Source organism: Sciurus vulgaris (genome assembly GCF_902686455.1).
Source record: "Sciurus vulgaris genome assembly, chromosome: 8".
Lineage (NCBI taxonomy): Eukaryota > Metazoa > Chordata > Mammalia > Rodentia > Sciuridae > Sciurus > Sciurus vulgaris.
Window position 1 is genome coordinate 115,912,049 of NC_136468.1, and position 19,561 is coordinate 115,931,609.

Consider the following 19,561-nt stretch of genomic DNA (forward strand, 5'->3'; position numbering starts at 1 on the left):
ATTTGCCTGCAAATGCCATAATTTTATCATTCTTTATGGCTGAGTAATATTCCATTGTGTGTATATAATATATATCACAGTTTCTTTATCCATTCATAAAAACAGTGGTTAGATGCCACGAAGTAGGTGGCAATGCCTTAACCATATGCATGTTGTCAGGCCCAAGGGCCTCTTCCACCTTGTCAAGGGGAGTGCTAACCTTCTCTCCTTTCATACAACACTCAATAATATCCTTTAAAGTACTATATCAGCTGAACTGAAGAAAAATAATCCCTGTAGTAAAAAGTGTGTAGAGGCCTTTTCCAACCATTGATATTTATTACTACAAATTGACTTTTAATTGGCATACTAAAAATAAAAAATCTTTATAAAGTTGTTTAGTCTTATAAATGTGTTCTTCAAGTACTGCCTCAGCATTTTGGAATGTTTTCAACAAGTTAACACATGCATTCTATGCCAGCTATTACCCATTTACTCAAAAGCACATTAATTTCTTAGGATCTGCAGATACCAAAAGCATTTTTTTCAAATATTTTATAGCCCTTCACTTTGCAAAAATTAAACCTCTATCCTTTACACTGGGAAATGTCTCTCATCTTTTTCTATCATCAACCCTCTTCCCTGCCCCAGTCAACACACACACACACACACACACACACACACACACACACACACACCATCTCTTAGTGTTTCTAGCATCTTGTTTGGTTCACTTCTGTTTTCCTACCACACACAGGTAATTCTGTAGTGAGGTGCCCACAATTACTCTGAAAGGAAAACCTACATGAAGCAGAACTGTGTGTCTAATTTTTCAAAATGTTTTAAGAACCTGTAGATACATCCAATATAAGCCATGGAAAATGGCAGCAGTAAGGAAATTCATTAGACAATTTCTTGAGATCTCTTTTCCTTTAAATTGATAACTCAGGAGGCAGGTGGCAGTTGTATTTCAGTTTCCTACTGTTTTTACTCATTTTATGCAGTGTTGCCTGATTTCATTAACCCAGGCCTAGGCTTGTTATGTAAAGATTTCACAGAAAGACAAATTTTGAGAAATACTTTTCATTTTACTTTTAAAGATAAAGTGTTCACATTGTATAAAATAAAAACAATATAAAAGGATACATATATGTTGAGAAGCCTACCCCTGTCCCTTCCACCCTGCCCACCATAAGAAATGTGTTATTAGTTTCTTGTGTATCCTCCCAGGTTTGCACTGATAGAAGCAAACACCAGTGTTTCTCTATCTTCTTCTTTTTACCACTTTTTTTTCTTTTATCTGTTTTTGGAACTAAAGATTGAATCCTGAGGTGCTGTGCCACTGAGCCACACACCCAGAACTTTATTTTTTATTTTGGATTGAGTCTCACTAAATTGTCCAGGCTGGTCTCAAACTTGTTCCTTTGGCACCAGCCTCTCAAGTTGCCGGGATTATAAGCCTGTGCCACTGCACCTGGCTCCTTCCCACTATTTTGAAGAAAGAATCAAAGGGAGAAGGAAGTGACTTCATTTGTCCTGATCTTGGAAATTCATGAGCATAAAAAACATATGGGTTATCAGCAGCTTGTAAGGACAGAAATGAATTTTCAATTACTTATATGCCTGGACTTGTTTTCTTTGACTTAGGTTTAACTTTAAGGAACTTTAAAGAACCAATCTATAGGGCCTCTTCATTTTTTAAACTTCCAAAATCTTTTTTATGTGCACAAGCCAGGTTTTAGACAAGTCAGATAGCTCATCTTTGTGGTCCAACAACAAAAATATGTGCATGCCATCTTGAAGAAAAGAACAAAAAGCACAGATAGAGACCAGGGTGGAGAAAGGTGGAGAATCAATATGGAGGAAAGAGAAGATACATGGAGCAAGTGGATAAGATGGAATTTAAAACCATTACTGGATGAGATGAAGGGAAGTCATGCAGACAAAAATGACCTGGTGGTGGCCCAGGACTGAAACCTGGAACATTCCAGTTCATACAGACTTAGATAAAACGGAGTCAGCAAAGGAGACTGAGAAGAAGCAACCAGAAGGGAATTCCAGGACAGTGTGGTGTCTAGCAAGCTAAGTGCAGAGACTGTTCCATGGAGAGATTGTCAAATGTGCCATATGCTGTTGATAAGTCTGGAAGGTTGAGGCATGTGTGCTGACCACTGGACATGGCAAACAGAGGTCACTGTTGACTTCAGAGAGAGTAATGTTAGTGGGAGGTGGACCACACAGAAGTGGGTCTGAGAGAGAAATTTAAAAACTGAGACAAGACAAAATTCCTTTTAAGGAATTTTGCTTTAAATTATAAAATAAAACAAAAAGGAATCGAGTGAAATGGGTGAGTTGTCAACAAGGAACATAGATCAAAACAGATTATTGTTGTTTTGTCTATTTCTTTTTTTCTTTCAGCACTGGGGATCAAACCCAGTGCCTCTTCTATGCCCCCCAAGTACTCTACCACTGAGCTACACCCCCAGTCCTATTGTTACTGTTTCTAATACTAAAGAAAATAGCAGAGTGTTTGTATAGTGATGGGGATGATCCAATAGCAAGGGGAAAAGATGATGAAGCAGGAAGGAGCTGGATTACTGTGCAATTCCTGGATCAAGTGAGAAGGGAGGGTGCCTGGTACTTAGTTGGGGGCTTGGGCTGAATTAGCAGCGCTTTAGGAAAAGGAGAGCTAATAGAGGGAGTAGGGGCAGATTCTAGTGTACAAATGTGGCAGGAGGTTTGTGGGGGGATTTTGTCTTGAAGGCCTTAATTTTCTCAACAATAGAGAACCAGGTCATCTGCTGATAGAATCTGGGAGAAGTTGGGGTTACGAGATGAGAGGAAAAAAATTACAAAGAACTCAAGGAGCTGAGCAATCAACATTTTTTTGCTTGCTTACCTTCATAGAATTTGTGTTGAGTGAATATTGAATGTTTTCAGGACCCTGGATTCTTTAAAAATTTCTTAACTGGAAAAAAACACAAGCAAAATCAAAACACCATTTGCCTACCAAATTAGGTATTGGTCACAAAATGATGTTAAATGTAAACAGAGGAAAAATTCTGTAAAAGTGAACCTGACAGCTAATCCTAGTTGTTCCTCATGATTAAAGTTCTTGAAATTTTCCATCATTTTGGAATGGATATATCAAGGTCAGCAGGAGATAGAAATAATGAAGAGAAAGTTTCTTGCAGTGTATACCCTTCCCTTGGTCAGTGTTTTTACTAGTGTATTCATGCTCAGATCAAAGAGAACCATGCTCAAGTCTTTCTTAGAGCTTCTTCATTCCTTCAGTAAACAAAGTGGTGTTTACAGAGCAGACGTGTTATAGAGGGATCGGGAGCAAGCAAGCCCACTTAAAGAAACATGCATGAGACTTATTAGTGGGGGCGGAGGGGGATACATGCAGACAACCAGGCCCCCAAGGCTCCAGGGGAGGGAAACCCCCTCCATCCACAAGACCCTGGGATGGGGTCCTGGGCATAAACAAGGGGAGGAGACTCTGCACCAACTTTCCCTCCTCTCTCCCTCCCTCTGTTCCCTCTCCTCTACTCTATTGACCTCCCATGGATGCTCGTGAGATCCCAGCCCTCCTTTTCTTTCACTTTTTCCTCTCTAGCTTCTGCAAATGAGAGAAAATACACAACCCTTGGCCTTCTGAGTTTGACGTATTTCACTTAACATGATGGTCTCTAGTTCCACTCATTTCCCTGAAACTGACACAACATGGGGCAGTTGTTTACTTTCCTAAGTAGGAGAAGTGCAGTGCTCCTCTCTGCAGGTTTACACACTTGAAAAATTCACTGCTGCCAGCCAAGAACTAGGATTTCTCCCAACATGTCACAATTTCACTTTCCCTTATGAGTAAATAAAACTTCATTTTTTATATATACCACAAATTCTTTATCCATTCATCCATTGATGAATACTTAGGCTGGTTCCATAGTTTGGCTTGTAAATTGTGCTGCTATAAACATGGGTACGTATGTATCACTGTAGTATGACGACCTTAAATCTTCAGGATAAATACCAAGGAATGGTTTAGGTAGGTTTCATGGTGCTTCCATGCCTAGTCTTTTGAGGAACCTCCATACTGATTTCCATAGTGGTTATACTAATTTACAATCCCAAAAAGAGGATAAAATGGTCCTTTTTCCTTACATCCTCTCTAGCATTTATTCTGATTTGTATTCTTGATGACTGCCATTTTGACTGGTGTGAGATGAAATATCAGTGTAATTTTGATTTGCATTTCCCTGATTGCTATTGTGCTAGGGAGACACAACCAAAGAATATGAACTTTAAATGTTCTGTGAAAACTCAGCTTTTACTGTTGTTGTACATCTTCTGTTTCAGATTAGATGTAAGATCAGTGGCCAAAGAAGACAACTTCTTACCTGTGTCTCATCCTTTGACATGTGTCTCATCCTTATGGCCAGGGTTTGGGGTTGTGTTTAAGGACACACTTGATATACAGTAACTAGAAAGGAAAACATGATTTACGGCTAATGGACACCATGCTAAAAATTTACTTTAGGGAACCACTCATTATGCCTGAACAAAAGGATATTTCTACCAGAAGTGTAGAGCAGGATTTTTTTAGAATTATGCAAAACTCATTTTTCCAGTCTTTAACAATGTTATGTCTTTTTTTTTTTTTTTTTTTTTTTTGGTACTGGGGATTGAACCCAGAAGTGCTTAACTACTGATAAACATCCCCAGCCCCTTTTATATTTCATTTAGAGACAAAGTCTTGCTGAGTTGCTTAGGGCCTTGCTTAGTTGCTGAACTTGCGATCCTCCTGCTTTAGCCAACCAAGCTGCTGGGATTACAGGCGTGTACCACCATGCCAGGCTGTTATGTCATTTGGACAATAATTTTTCCAGTCTTTGGTTTACTTGGTAACAAGTTTTCAATTATTCTTATGGAGCTTTTCTTCTTAATCAGAACAATATCTTAGTTGTCTTTTTAGTTAATAATTCCTAAATAAAAGTTTAACTTATTTTTATAATTTTAGGATTATACAATATGGCTATTAATCTAATAGAAGTACAGGTAGATACACAGCATACTTTCTTCAGCACTTTTAAAATTAAACAATGACTAAAGAATTGGCTGAGAACCAACTGGTTGAAATAATGGATCAACTAATTGGATCAGTTTTAGGAAAACTATCTTCTGGCATGAATTTCCATTATGTTTTACTATATGCTTATTTTGAGTTATTGCTGACAGCACCTTTATATAATTTATAATTTTCATTTTTAAAATATTTACAGATTTTCTACACAGTTTAAAGAGTCAATCAGTTTTTTAACAGCCTTACTGTAAACATTAACTTCCTGTCTCACCCCCAACCCTTACCACCATAGTCAACCATTTTGAACTCTGGTTGCAAATTCGCTTGTCTGCCTTCTTAGTTCTAACTAATGTGATAATTTTATGACTTATTGACTTTTCTACTTTAGGCATTATTTGTTGATTTCCCAATGAAGATGAGGATTTACTTGTCATTTCCCATTCTTCCATGCAAATTAACTCCTTTAATCTCCAAATTTGGCTCTATGACACTTTTGGTTAGAATACTATTCAGTACTGATATTACTTAGGTGCTAGCCTCTCCCATGTCATGTAATTACTCAGATTATGTTTCCTTCCTTGTGTGATATTTTTCTTTTTATTGAACCCAAGGTACACATATTTAGGCTAATTATAATTTAAGACACATACTTGTCATTGGTCTATGGATGTCTTTCTTTTATTTAGTTGTGCTAGCTATTTTATTTTTTTAAATTTTTTTTCAAGTAGTAGATGGATATAAAACCTTTATTTACTTATTTTTTATGTGGTGCTGAGGATTGAACCCACTGCCTCACATATGCTAGGAAAGTGCTATGACACTAAGCTACAACCCCAGCCCTTGTTAGCTATTTTAAATAATATAATTATCTTCTTTGAATTGACAGCTGAAATTAAAACTAAAGACTGAAAATAACCTTCATCTAACCATCTTCTCCCCAATGACAACCTATCCATCTTCCTACTTCTCTGGCTGAACTAATCATAGTCCTTAATCCTGTTTTTAAAATTATATCCTTATTTTTCTCTTTATATAACATCTTTCAGAGATGAACAAAGCTAGTAGATTAAAAGTATCTTTGGGTGTTCACCTTAATGGCAGTCTTTGTGCCTAGAATGATTTTTTTTTTCACTAAGAACAATTTGAAATGTTAGATAATTTTTTAAAAAATTATTTGTTCTTTTTAATTATACATAACAGTAGAATGTATTTTGATATATTATACATACATGGAGTATAAATTTCCATTCTTGTGGTTGTACACGATATGGAGATACACCTGTTGTATATTCATATATGAACATAGAAAAATTATGTCTGATTCATTCTAGTTAGGCAAACTACTTCTTTTAACTGCTTGAGATTATCAGAGGTAGCAAGCAGATCATGATTAGGAAGAATAAAGGAACTTAGGCAAGCTAGGAATTTGGGACTCTATTTCCCTTAGCCATCTGCTGATTCTGGGAGATGTGACTAAATAGCTGAGCAAACTTTTTGACAGACTCATAAGACAAACAGGACAAAATTGGAGTTCAGTGCCCATAGAGAAAGGGCATGGGATGTCAGTTAAGTTTTAGACTGAGATCATTAATAACTCAGTACTAGAGAAAAAGAGTGAACCAGAAGTAGAGTAGCCCTTAGATATTGAAGCCCACCTGAAAATTTCTCAACCCTTAAGAAGATTAAGATGATCCAATATTGTCAATGCTCTTATAGTCAATGGCAACCAAATTCCAATACTCACTGGAGTAAGATGACCTCATTTTTGACCTCAAGGAATCTTTATAAGGTTTCATGTGAAATGCCTAGCAATCAGAGACAACTAAGCATGTGAAATCATTATGAAAAACCAAGAGAAACAAAGGCTAGAGCTTCAAGATAATGGAATTATAAAAGACTTTAAACTTATTATGTTTACAATGTTCAAAGAAATAAGAGACAAGATGGAGAATTTTAGAAAAGAACTGGTGGGAGCTTTAAGAACAGAAAAAATTGCAATTTAAAAAACATATTAAGACTCCAAAGCATAGGTTTAACAATAGATTAAACATAGTTGGAAGAAGAATCAGTTAACTGAATTATTTGGATAAACTATGCTAAATGAAGCAAGGAAGAGAAAAGAATAAATAGTAACAATTTTCTACTATGTCTTATAGTTTTAGCTTTTAGAGGGCACAGGAGGGGAGAAGGACTATCGTACAGAAGTAATATTTGAAGAGATAATGATTTTTATTTTCTAAAAATGATTAAATATACAAAGCCAGAGAGTCAAGATGCATTACAAGTTGCAAAGAGCATAAACACATGCACACCCTCTCCTCCTCTAGACACATCATACTCAACCTACTCAACTCCAAGGGCAAAGAGGAGAAAGGAAAGCAGAAAAAAATTGGCTTCAAGGGAATCCTCACCCTTCAACTTCATCTTTACCCTCAATTTCCAGAGGTAGCTGTGTCTTGGGGGATTGCACTGTAAAATTGATTTTCCATTTAGTTTTCTTTGCTGCCGGATTAGGATCCCTTTCTATCCAGTCTGCTGTCAGTATTTGTGTGCTTCCTACATGTCCCCTTTTACTGGGGTGCATATATGTACCAAGGCTTCAGTGTGGTAGCCATGCTTTGCTTCTCCTCTCTGATCAGTGTGATATCATCAGTAAAATGGATCAGCATATCAACCTAAGGGATACTGAGATGGTTCAGATTTCTTCATATCCTATGATGATTAAGGGTGAAAGCCTTGCAGCCAAAATTAGGTCTAAATGAATATTGTCATTTTTACTTGCAGGTAAGCTATTTTCTGATTCTTTGCAAACTGGAATGGAATAAAATGCATTTAGTAATACATTGTGTCTGAGGTTTTAATTATCTTCTCTAGCCTACATCCAACTCTGCCATCTTTGTTTTATCCACCCCCAGTCATATTTTTTAAATGCCTGTATCTTCACACCTACCACAGTATTTCCCTCCACTAGGACACTGTCCCTGGTAAACACTAGTGAAATTAAGCTGCACCCTTGTGCTAAGGACTGTAAGGGTCCCACCTACCCACAGGGTGTCATATTCTTGGTGTCCCAGGTAATGGATGGGCCTGTCCCAATTTAACCACCCCAGAAGTAGGGGCCAACATGGGATTAAATGTGTGAGATTTTGGGAGAGAAGATGGGAAGCAGCTGGGAAAGATGGGGTGGACATCACTTTACAATGCTAAGACACAGGGAAGGAAGGTTGAGTGGAGTGTCCATGACTTCATGTAGTGAAAGGAAGGCTTGACAAAGCCAATGGGGAGTCATTGAGCCTCAGTTGACTAACAGGAATCTTGTGCATTCTAGAAACAGACCTGCCTGGGTATCTCAGGTTTAGTCACTGAGATGTGCGGGAACAAAGGTCTTGGCACAAGCACAGTGACAGGTATCAGAGCATAGTAACTGGGACCCTTGGTCGATTAAGCTTCCAGTACTTGGAGATTTCTGAAGTGTATTCTCATAGTAAACTAATCATTCTAGAAAGCTGCAGAGCTGGGATTTAAACCATTGTAGTAGAAATCATCCCGTAGAACTGCAGAGATCTCAAAGAAATAATTTCTACCCATGCTGAAGATTTATATGAAAGTTAGGCTAGACTGGTAAAAATCAAGTTTTTCTAAGGGTTTCTACTTCATTCTATAGACAATAAGGGAGGGGCCCATCAAGAATTGATGTATACTAAAATATTTCATATGCACACATGAATAATTTATAGACCCATGTAGCTTCAATTTCTTGTGGTATAAAAGGCTTCAACAGATTTGAAAACAGCAACAAAAAATGATTCTTGAAATGCATACATGGTAAGATGGTCAGAAAAGGCAGACAAAGCATTCATATTTTCTAGCATATAAAGATTTGAAAGAAAAAAATGACCACAACAGATTCATTTTTCCCTTCCATCATTTATAAAAGCTAACTATGGCATGAAGTAATTTAAACTTCGTTTAATTTTTACTGTTTTCTTACTAGTTTTGAAAATTATCTTCTATTGCTTCCATGCAGAGGCACTCTTTCCACTAGGCCTGTGTGTAAATATGCACTTCCAGGATGAATAAGGAACTTAACAACTATTTATGACATTAATTCCGTGAGAATTTATGTAAGCTTCTAACAATTGACTTTACAAATAAATTCTATTCTATTTACAAATAAATTCTGCCAAATACCACCTTTTTATTATAAAAGGAGACTACATGTTTATTTGTTAATTAATCAGTGTTACAAGAAATAGATATAATCAATACTATTTCATGGATAGTAGAACCTAGGCACAGAAAATTATTTCCTTGGGCCATATAATTAAGTTAAAAATGAACCTGGAATGAGAGATTAAATCAGATTCTTATACAGTTATGTTCATTAACTGCACAACTTGGGCAGGGGATGTAGCTCAGTTGGTAGAGTACATGAAGTCCTGGGTTCAAACTCCATCACTGCAAAACCCAAACCCAAACCACCCCCTGAAAACCAAACCAACCAAATAACAACCAAAAAAACTCAGGTAAAACTCTACAACTATATTACACAGTGTTACATTAGAATACTAAAACAGAGAAAAAGAATCTTAAGAGAACACTGGTCATCTTTCTATCTAAAGGCAGAAAAGATCTGCCTGCTTATTATAGAGTGGAAAATTTCTTGATCAATGTAAACTCTAAAAATTTGGGACAACTCTAAGTTTGTTTTATTTTTGAGAACTTAGTTGCTCAAAGATATATAGCAATTGTTTTTTATTTGCCCTTTTTAGATATACACGACAGTAGAGTGTATGGAGAATAACTTCCCATTCTTGTGGTTGTACACGGTGTGCAGTTGTGTGCTCATATATGAACATAGAAAAGTTATGTCCAGTTCATCCTGTCTAGTCCCATCCCCCTGCCCTTTCCTTCATTCCCCTTTGTCTAATCCAATGAAATTCTATTCTTCCCCCATCCCTTCTTGTGTGTTAGCATTCACATATCAGAGAGAACATCCTGCCTTTGATTTTTTTGGAGTGGCTTATTTCACTTAGCATGATCATCTGCATTTCCATTCATTTACAGGCAAATACCATAATTTCATTCTTCTTTATGAATGACTAATATTCCATTGCATATATATATACCACATTTTCTTTATCCATTCATCTCTTTAAGGGTACATAGTTTGGTTCCATAGCTTAGCTCTTGTGAATTGTGCTGCTATAAATATTGATGTGGCTGCATCACTATACTGTGCTGCCTTTAAGTCCTTTGGGTATATGCTGAGGAGTGGGATAATTAGGCCAGTTGGTGGTTCTTCCAAGTTTTCTGAGGAATCTCCATACTGCTTTTCATTGGGGTTGCACCAATTTGCAGTCCCACCAGCAATGTATAAGTGCCTTTCCCTCAACATCCTTGCCAACATTTATTGTTACTTGTATTCTTGATAATTGCCATTCTGACTAGAGTGAGATGAAATCTCAAGGTAGTTTTAATTTGCCTTTCTCTAATTGCTAGAGATGTTGAGCATTTTTGCATATATTTGTTGACTATTCATATTTTTTCCTCTGTGAAGGGATTGTTCAGTTCTTTTGTCCATTCATTGATTAGGTTATTCTCTTTTTGTGTTAAAGTTTTTTGAGTTCTGTATATATCCCAGAGATTGATGTTTTATCTGAGGTGCAGGTGGCAAAGATTTTCTCCCATTCTGTAGGCTTTCTCTTCACATTCTTGATTGTTTCATTTGCTGCAAAGAAGCTTTTGAGGTTGACACCACCCCATTTATTTATTTATTTTTTATTTTTTGCAGTGCTGGGGATTGAACCCAGAGCCTTGTGTATGCAAGGCAAGCACTCTACCAACTAAGCTGTATCCCCAGCTCACCACCCCATTTGTTGATAGATTTTACTTCCTGTGCTCTAGGAATCTTGTTGAGGAAGTTTGTTCCTAAGCTGACATGATGGAGAGTTGGGCCCACATTTTCTTCTAGTAGGCAGAGGGTCTGGTCTAATGCTTAGGTCCTTGATCCACGTTGAGTTGTTTTTTGCAGGGTGAAAGATAGGGCTTAAATTTCATTCTAATACATTTGGATTTCCAGTTTTCCCAGCACTATTTATTGAAGAGGCTATCTTTTCCCCAGTGTATGTATGTTTTTGATGCCTTTGTCTAGTATGAGATAACTGTATTTATGTGGGGTTATTTCTGCATTTTCTATTCTGTATCACTGTTCTTTGTGGTTGTTTTTGTGCCAACACCATGCTGTTTTGTTGCTATAGTTCTGTAGCATAATTTAAGTTCTGGCATTGTGATGCCTTCTGCTTCACTTTTCTCACTAAGAATTGCCTTGTAACCTGTTACTTTACTGAATTCACTTATGAGTTCTAAGAGTTTTCTGGTAGAATTTCCAGGTTCCTCTAAATATATAATCATGTCATCAGCAAATAGGGATAGTTTGAGTTCTTCTTTTCCAATTCATATCCCTTTAATTTCGTTGGTTTGTTTAATTGCTCTGGCTAGAGTCTCAAGAACGATGTTGAATAGAAGTGGTGAAAGAGGGCATCCCTGCATTGTTCCAGTTTTTAGGGGAAATGCTTTCAGTTTTTCACCATTTAGAATGATATTGCCATGGGCTTAGTGTAGATGGCCTTTACAATGTTAAGGAATGTTCCCACTACCCCAATTTTTTCTAGTGTTTTGAGCATGAAGGGATGCTGTATTTTATCGAACGCTTTTTCTGCATCTATTGAAATAATTATGAGATTCTTATCTTTTAGTCTGTTGATATGGTGAATGACATTTATTGATTTCCGGATGTTGAACCAACCTTGCATCCCTGGGACGAAACCCACTTGATCGTGGTACACTATCTTTTTAATGTATTTTTGTATGCGATTTGCTAAAATTTTCTTGAGAATTTTTGCGTCAATGTTCATTAAGGATATTGGTCTGAAATTTTCTTTCCTCAATGTGTCTCTATCTGGTTTAGGTATCAGGGTGATATTGGCTTCATAGAATGAGTTTAGGAGGGTTCCCTCCTCTTCTATTTTATGGAATACTTTGAGAAGTATTGGAATGAGCTCTTCTTTAAAGGTTTTGTAGAACTCGGCTGAGAACCCATCTGGTCCCAGACTTTTCTTTGTTGGTAGGCTTTTGATGACCTCTTCTATTCCATTGCTTGAAATTGATTTAAGTTGTGTATGTCCTCCTCGTTCAGTTTAGGTAATTCATATGTCTCTAGAAACTTGTTGATGTCTTCGAGGTTTTCTGTTTTGTTGGAGTATAGATTTTCAAAATAGCTTCTAATTATGTTTTGTATTTCAATCGTGTCTGTTGTGATATTTCCTTGTTCATTCCGAATTTTAGTAATTTGAGTTTTCTCCCTCTTTCTCTTTGTTACTGTGGCTAAGGGTTTATCAATTTTGTTTATTTTTTCAAAGAACCAACTCTTTATTTTGTTAATTTTTCCGATTGTTTCTTTTGTTTCATTTCGTTGATTTCGGCTCTGATTTTAACTATTTCCTGTCTTCTACTACTTTTGGTGTGTTGGTCTGCTCTTCTTTTTCTAGGGCTTTGAGCTGTACTGTTAAGTCATTTGTTTACTTCTCCTTCTTTTGTTGAATGCACCCCATGAAATAAATCTTCCTCTAAGTACTGCTTTCATACTGTCCCAGAGATTTTGATATGATGTGTCTTTGTTCTTGTTTACTTCTAAGAATTTTTTAATTTCCCTCCTGATGTCTTCTGTTATCCATTCATCATATACTAGTGTATTATTTAATCTTCAGGTATTGGAGAAGTTTCTGGTTTTTATTCTGTCATTTATTTCTAATTTCAATCCATTATGATCTGATAGAGTACAAGGTACTATCTCTATCTTCTTGTATTTGCTAACAGCAGCTTTGTGGCATAAAATATGCTCTATTTTAGAGAAGGATCCATGTGCTGCTGAGAAGAAAGTGTATTCATTCTTTGTTGGATGATATATTCTATATAATTCGGTTAAGTCTAAATTGTTGATTGTGTTATTGAGATCTATGGTTTCTTTATTCAATTTTTGTTTGGACAATCTATCCAGTGGTGAGAGAGGTGTGTTAAAATCGCCTAGTATTATTGTGTTGTGGTCTATTTGATTTCTGGAATTGAGAAGGATTTGTTTGACGTCCATGGATGAGCCAATATTCGGGGCATAGATATTTATGATTGTTATGTCTTGCTGATTGATGCTTCCCTTAAGCAGTATGAAATGTCCTTCTTTATCCCTTCTGACTAACTTTGGCTTGAAGTCCACATTATCTGAAATGAGGATGGATACTCTAACTTTTTTGCTGGGTTTGTGTGCATGATATGTTTTTTCCCATCCTTTCGCCTTTAGTCTATGGGTATTTCTTTCTATGACATGAGTCACTTACAGGCAGCATATTGTTGGATTTTTCTTTTTAATCCAATCTGCCAATCTATGTCTTTTGATTGATGAATTCAGGCCATTAACATTCAGGGTTATTATTGTGATATGATTTGTATTCCCAGTCATTTGACTCATTTTTGTTTTTTTGACATGATTTGGTTTCTCCTTTATTTGGCTATTCCTTTAGGCTAGTTCCTCCCGTTGCTGATTTGCATCGTTGTTTTTCATCTCATCCTCATGGAATATTTTGCTCAGAATGTTCCGTAATGCCAGCTTTCTTTTTGTAAATTCCTTTAGCTTTTGTTTATCATGGAAGGATCTTATTTCATCGTCAAATCTGAAAGTAAGTTTTGCTGGGTATAAGATTCTTGGTTGGCATCCGTTTTCTTTCAGGGCTTGGTAAATGTTGTTCCAGGCCCTTCTAGCTTTTAGGGTCTGGATTGAAAAATCTGCTGATATTCTTATTGGTTTCCCCCTGAATGTAATTTGGTTCTTTTCTCTCGCGGCCTTTAAAATTCTGTATTTATTCTGTATGTTAGGTATTTTCATAATAATGTGCCTTGGTGTAGGTCTGTTGTAATTTTGTATATTTGGAGTCCTATAAGCCTCTTGGACTTGGTTTTCCATTTCATTCTTCAGATTTGGGAAATTTTCTGATATTATTTCATTGAATAGATTGTTTATTCCTTTGGTTTGTTTCTCTAAGCCTTCCTCAATCCTAATAATTCTTAAATTTGGCCTTTTCATGACATCCCATAATTCTTGTAGATTCTGTTCATGATTTCTTACCATCTTTTCTGTTTGGTCAACTTTGTTTTCAAGATTAAATATTTTGTCTTCACTATCTGAGGTTCTGTCTTCCAGGTGTTCTATCCTATTGGTTATGCTTTCTATGGAGTTTTTAACTTGGTTTATTGTTTCCTTCATTTCAAGGATTTCTGTTTGTTTTTTTTTTTTCAGTATCTCTAACTCTTTATTGAAATGATCTTTTGCTTCCCATATTTGCTCTTTTAACTGTTGATTGGTGTGATCATTTAATGCCTGCATTTGCTCTTTCATGTCCTCATTTGCTTCTCTGATTGTTTTAATTTTGTACATTCTGAAATCCCTATCTGACATTTCTTCTGTGCTGTCATTGGGTTTTATAGTATCTAGGTTTGTTTGGAACATTTTCTTCCCTTGTTTTCTCATATTGGTCAGATGTCAGTGGGACTCTGTGGTATTGCAGATTTCCTCTATTTGCTTATAGTGTCCCTGTAGATTTCCAGTGTATCACCTCCCAGCCTTTAGTAGCCTGAAGTCTTGGAGTAACTTGATAATGCAGTGCTTCTGAAGAAAGCTGTCCCTAGCCTGCTACTAGTTCTAGGGCTTGGAGCTGGCTCTGTGTGGAAAGGCTCTCACTGGGGGGGACTGCTCCGTGAAGCTGGCCGTGTGGGAGGAGCCCACCACTGGAGTGCCAGGGCTGCCTGGAGAAGACTCTAGCTGCCCTTTCCTACTCTAATAAGCTGCCCGAATCCGGACTTGCCACCCACCTGAGCTTCACTGGGTGGGGGAGACTCACCCCGTGGTTCTATTTTAGTCTGAGTCTCTCAATGCCTCCCCTTCTTGAATCTTGGCTTCTGGAGTGACTGGAGATGCAGTCACCCTCTAGTCCACCATCTTGGATCGCCCTGTGGAAAAAGCCTGCGGCTAGAGGGGGGCAGGTCCGCCTGGAGAGGTCTCTGGCTGCCCTGCCCTGGTCCCAGAGGCTGCTTGCGGGTCGGAGGTCTCCACTGGCTTGGGGACTTGTGGCTGGCTCTGTGTAGAAAGGCTCTCACTGGGCAGTCTGCTCTGAGAAGCTAGCCTAGAAAGGCACTTCCCACCAAAGGGAGCCGGGCCGCTTGGGGAAGTCCCTGGCTGCCCTGTCCTGGTCTCTGAAGCAACCTGTGGGCGGGCTAGAGCTCGCCACACGCTGGCTCAGGGACTTGGAGCTGGTTGTGTGAAGAAAGGCTCTCACTGGGGGGCCTGCTCCTTGAAGCTGGAGAATCTGGCCCTGTGGGAGGAGCCCACCTATGGAGTGCTCAGGGCTGCCTGGGGGAGACTCTAGCTGCCCTGCCCTACTCTAATAAGTCATCCGAATCTGGGCCTGCTGCCCGGCAGAGCTTCACCGGGTGGGGGAGACTCACCCCGTGGTTCTATTTTAGTCTGAGTCTCTCAATGCCTCCCCTTCTTGAATCCTGGGTTCTGGAGCGACTGGAGATGCAGTCACCCTGTAGTCCGCCATCTTGGATCCTTTTCTTGCTTATTTATGGAATTTTCATATGTCAGGGCTCTGTAAATCAAGTGTGTAGAAGACACTGATATGAAGGAGTGGTGATGTGTGAAGCCAGCAGTAACCATTTAAAGCTTCCTGAGGTTCAGCTAACAAGTGTAGAAAATAGCACAACCTGATGACTCTGAGTGCTCACACCCAAATTCTTAAACACATTTTTGAATTTAAAGGCTGGTAGGTAAATCAAGGGTGGAGAAAGTGCTGATGAATACTAAACAGATATGTGGCAAGTGGACAGAACCAGGTTTACCACTACTGAAGCGATCAAGGGAAAGAGCATAGAATGATCCATGTAATGGATTAGAGTTGGAGACATCAATATAAATCATGTTTGCTTTAATGAGGATATAGGGCCACATATACAAATAATTGAAGATTCCTACATAAACACAGATGAATATGCACAGGTTAACATTCACACATCAGTTTCCTAACTATGTCAGCTGAAAGGGTCCAGAAGCAACAAAACCCTATAGCAACAACTCCACCCAGCAACACAATCTTGGTTTCTATACCATTCTCCATAAATCATCCAAATCCCTGGAAAAATAGGTGATTCTAAACAAGGACTGAAAATGTATAAGATGAACAATGAACTATACAGTGCCAGAAAAGTCAGGAAGTGAAGAGAGAGCCAGAAACACACACACACACACGCAGAGAGAGAGAGAGAGAGAGAGAGAGAGAGAGAGAGAAATGGATGTATGTCAATCAATAAACAAATATATGAAGAAATTTTCAACATCTCTAGCAATTAGAGAAGCGCAAATCAAAACTACTCTAAAATTTCATCTCACTCCAGTCAGAATGATAATTATCAAGAATACAAGCAACAATAATTGTTGGAGAGGGTGAAGGAAAAAGCTGCAATTGCAAAATGCAAACTGGTGCAACCATTACATAAAGCAGTATGGAGATTCCTCAGAAAACTTGGAACGGAACCACCATTTGACCCAATTATCCCAATCCTCAGTTTGTACCTAAAGGACTTAAAATCAACATACTACAGTGACACAGACACATCAATGTTTATAGCAGGTCAATTCACAATAGCTGAACTATGGAACCAACCTAGATGCCCTTCAATAGAAGAATGGATAAATAAAATTTGATATATATATAGATATATATCATATGTATCTCATATATATATATATATATATATATATATGATGGCCTATTACTCAGCTTTAAAGAAGAATGAAATATGAAATTCTGACAATTGCTGGTAAATAGATGGAGTTAGAGAATATCATGCTAAGTGAAATAAGCCAAACCCCCAAAACCAAAGGTCAAATGTTTTCTCTGATGTGCAGAAGCTAATTCACAATAAAGTGGGGGGGCAGGGGGATAGGGAAGAATACAGTTTATATTAGGTAGAGGAGAATGAAGGGAGGGGATGCGGTATGGGGGTAGGAAGGATAGTAGAGTGAAACATACATTGTTACCTCATGTACATATTTCTGCATGACCAATGTGATCCTTCACTATGTATAATCAGAAAAATGAAAAATTATACAAAATTTATGTATGATTTATCAAAATGCATAAATGTATTCTGTCATGTATAACAAATTAGAACAAATAAAAAATAGCTGTATGTCAATGGAATACTGGAGTCAACTAAAAGAATCCCATGGCCAAAGATGGAACAATCTGAGCCACCAAAGTAATATCTGATTATAACCCAAGTTATAAAACAAATATCATAAGTTCGTGCTAATCTAATTTATTGGACAAGTTAAGAAATAGTACGAGACAAATATTATCTCCTGCAAAATAATTTCAAATAATTTATGTAAAATATCTTGAAAAAAGACCAAAATTGGAGGATGCATAGTTCAAATAGTCATCAAAACAGTGTGGTACTAGCATAAGGAGAGCCATATAGACAACTAAATAGAATTGAGAGTCCAATAAATAGACCCAAATGTTTTCTGTCTTCCAGGACTTTTGCAGACATTGGAGACTGGGAAAATGAGAAAGCGAGGGCTGGCCAGAGAGTTACTACTGAGGGAGAGGTGGGAAGGCCAACTAGAGCTTCCTCTTTAGTGGTCTTAGTGGAGTTGGGTACTGCAGGGCCTTCTTTAGGATGGGACCATACAGCACATAATTTTAATCTTTCCACTCAGTATTTTGTGAAAGTCACCATCTAGTTGTATGTAATTCATTTACTCATTCTTGCTGCATTAATCCAGTGGGTGAATGTCTCAAAAGCTATGTACCCTTGTTCTGTTGAAGGACAGATGTGCTGTTTCTGGCTTGTGTATTCTCCCTGCCTTAGTGGGAGGCTAATCTTCTGAATGGCTTGCAGAGTCAGGAGGAGTTTGGAGAGGAAGGGAAGGGAGGAGAATTGGGAGCATCTCTGGGCAGGGAACAGGGCAGGTGTGAGGGACCTGGCTACAGAAGTGCAGAGCAGGCCTATGGGTGCCATGAGGACCTGTCTGAGATGGAAGGGGTGCACGTCCTCCAAAGCTATGGTTAGGATGTTTGTCTGTCATGGGCATCACCCCTCCACCCTCTGGACTAGGCTACCTGATCCCTGTATGCCTCTGGGGTACAAGCAAGTTGTCTGTGCATAATGGAGTCAGGAAAAGAGTTTATTACAAAAGACTGCCCATGGGGAACAGTGGAAACACCACCTATTGGCCAGCCAGTGTGTCTCCTTTCCCAGGATGGGCATATCTGAAGAGTTTTGTGGTTGGGGAGTCCAGGGATTAGATGTCACACATCCAGATGTAGACTTGCTTGTAAATAAGCCAGCCAGAGCCCTGGAGTAAAGAAGCTTATGCATCTGATCACTCCCCACACCTCAGCAGTACAGGAAGCCAGGCTGCTCTGTGGAACCCAACTCCTGGGAAACTTGTGGCAGCCCAGGGCATAGCTCCTCACCTTTTCCAGAAAACCAATCTCCACAAACACCCCAAATCTAGTATTTCATGCTGGGGAGTGTCCTGCACAGATATGGTTCTGCATAAAGACTCCTTCCAGGGGTTTCCTTCTCCTGAGAGACCTGACAGATGTTCTCCCTTGGTTTGGAAGGTTTAAGTAAGAGAAAGCTGTCATTGCCTGAGAGCCAACAGACTGCATGGTGATGAATAGGATTCCTTCTGACTTCCATGGGGACCACATAGAAAAGCAGGTAGAGTAGGGGGGATTAACCACAGAGTCAGCTTTGGCAAGATGCCACCTTTTACACCATAGCCATGTCAGAATTTGTTAATCTTCATCTATTTCCTCACTGATCCCAATAGCCCCATGTGAAGATTGGATAAACATCCTCATAGATGAACAATTAAAGCAGAGAACAGCAGTCAAAATTGCCCCAAGATAAGCAAATGGTAGGGCTAGAACATAGGTTTCACTACTCCAAATCAGGGCTTCTGTCTACTGGGTGGCAAAAAGCCAGGCACACGTGGGCACTTGCCTGGGCAGGCACTGAGCTGTGGCTTCACCAGACTGAGGCTGTCACAGCTGTGATGGAGATGGTGTCTGCTGCCAACTGGTCTTAGATGCAGGTTGTCCCTCGCTAGATATGGAAGCTGTAGCATTGAGAGAGGGAGTTCCTCAGAGGAGGGGACACCCACCTGGTTCTCCTCTGGACTAAGCTGTGCCACTGCATGGAAATCCGACTTTAAAAAGTCAGGGGGGAAGACGCAGTCAGTAGGATCAGGTACAGAAACACCACAACAAGGTGCTTGTTAAAGTTTTATTAGCCCAAAGCAAGAGAAAAGTGTGACAAGGTAACAGCAGGCCTTCAGAGCTGCTGGGTCCAGCATGAAATCACCGGGCTGGCACAGCC

General features: G+C 38.6%; 1 long non-coding RNA gene across 1 annotated transcript in view; it reads left to right on the forward strand.

Moving 5' to 3' along the window:
- The window catches only part of LOC306668296, a 547,020-nt gene that overhangs the window by 136,054 nt on the left and 391,405 nt on the right, over positions 1–19,561 (forward strand). The window lies entirely within an intron of this gene.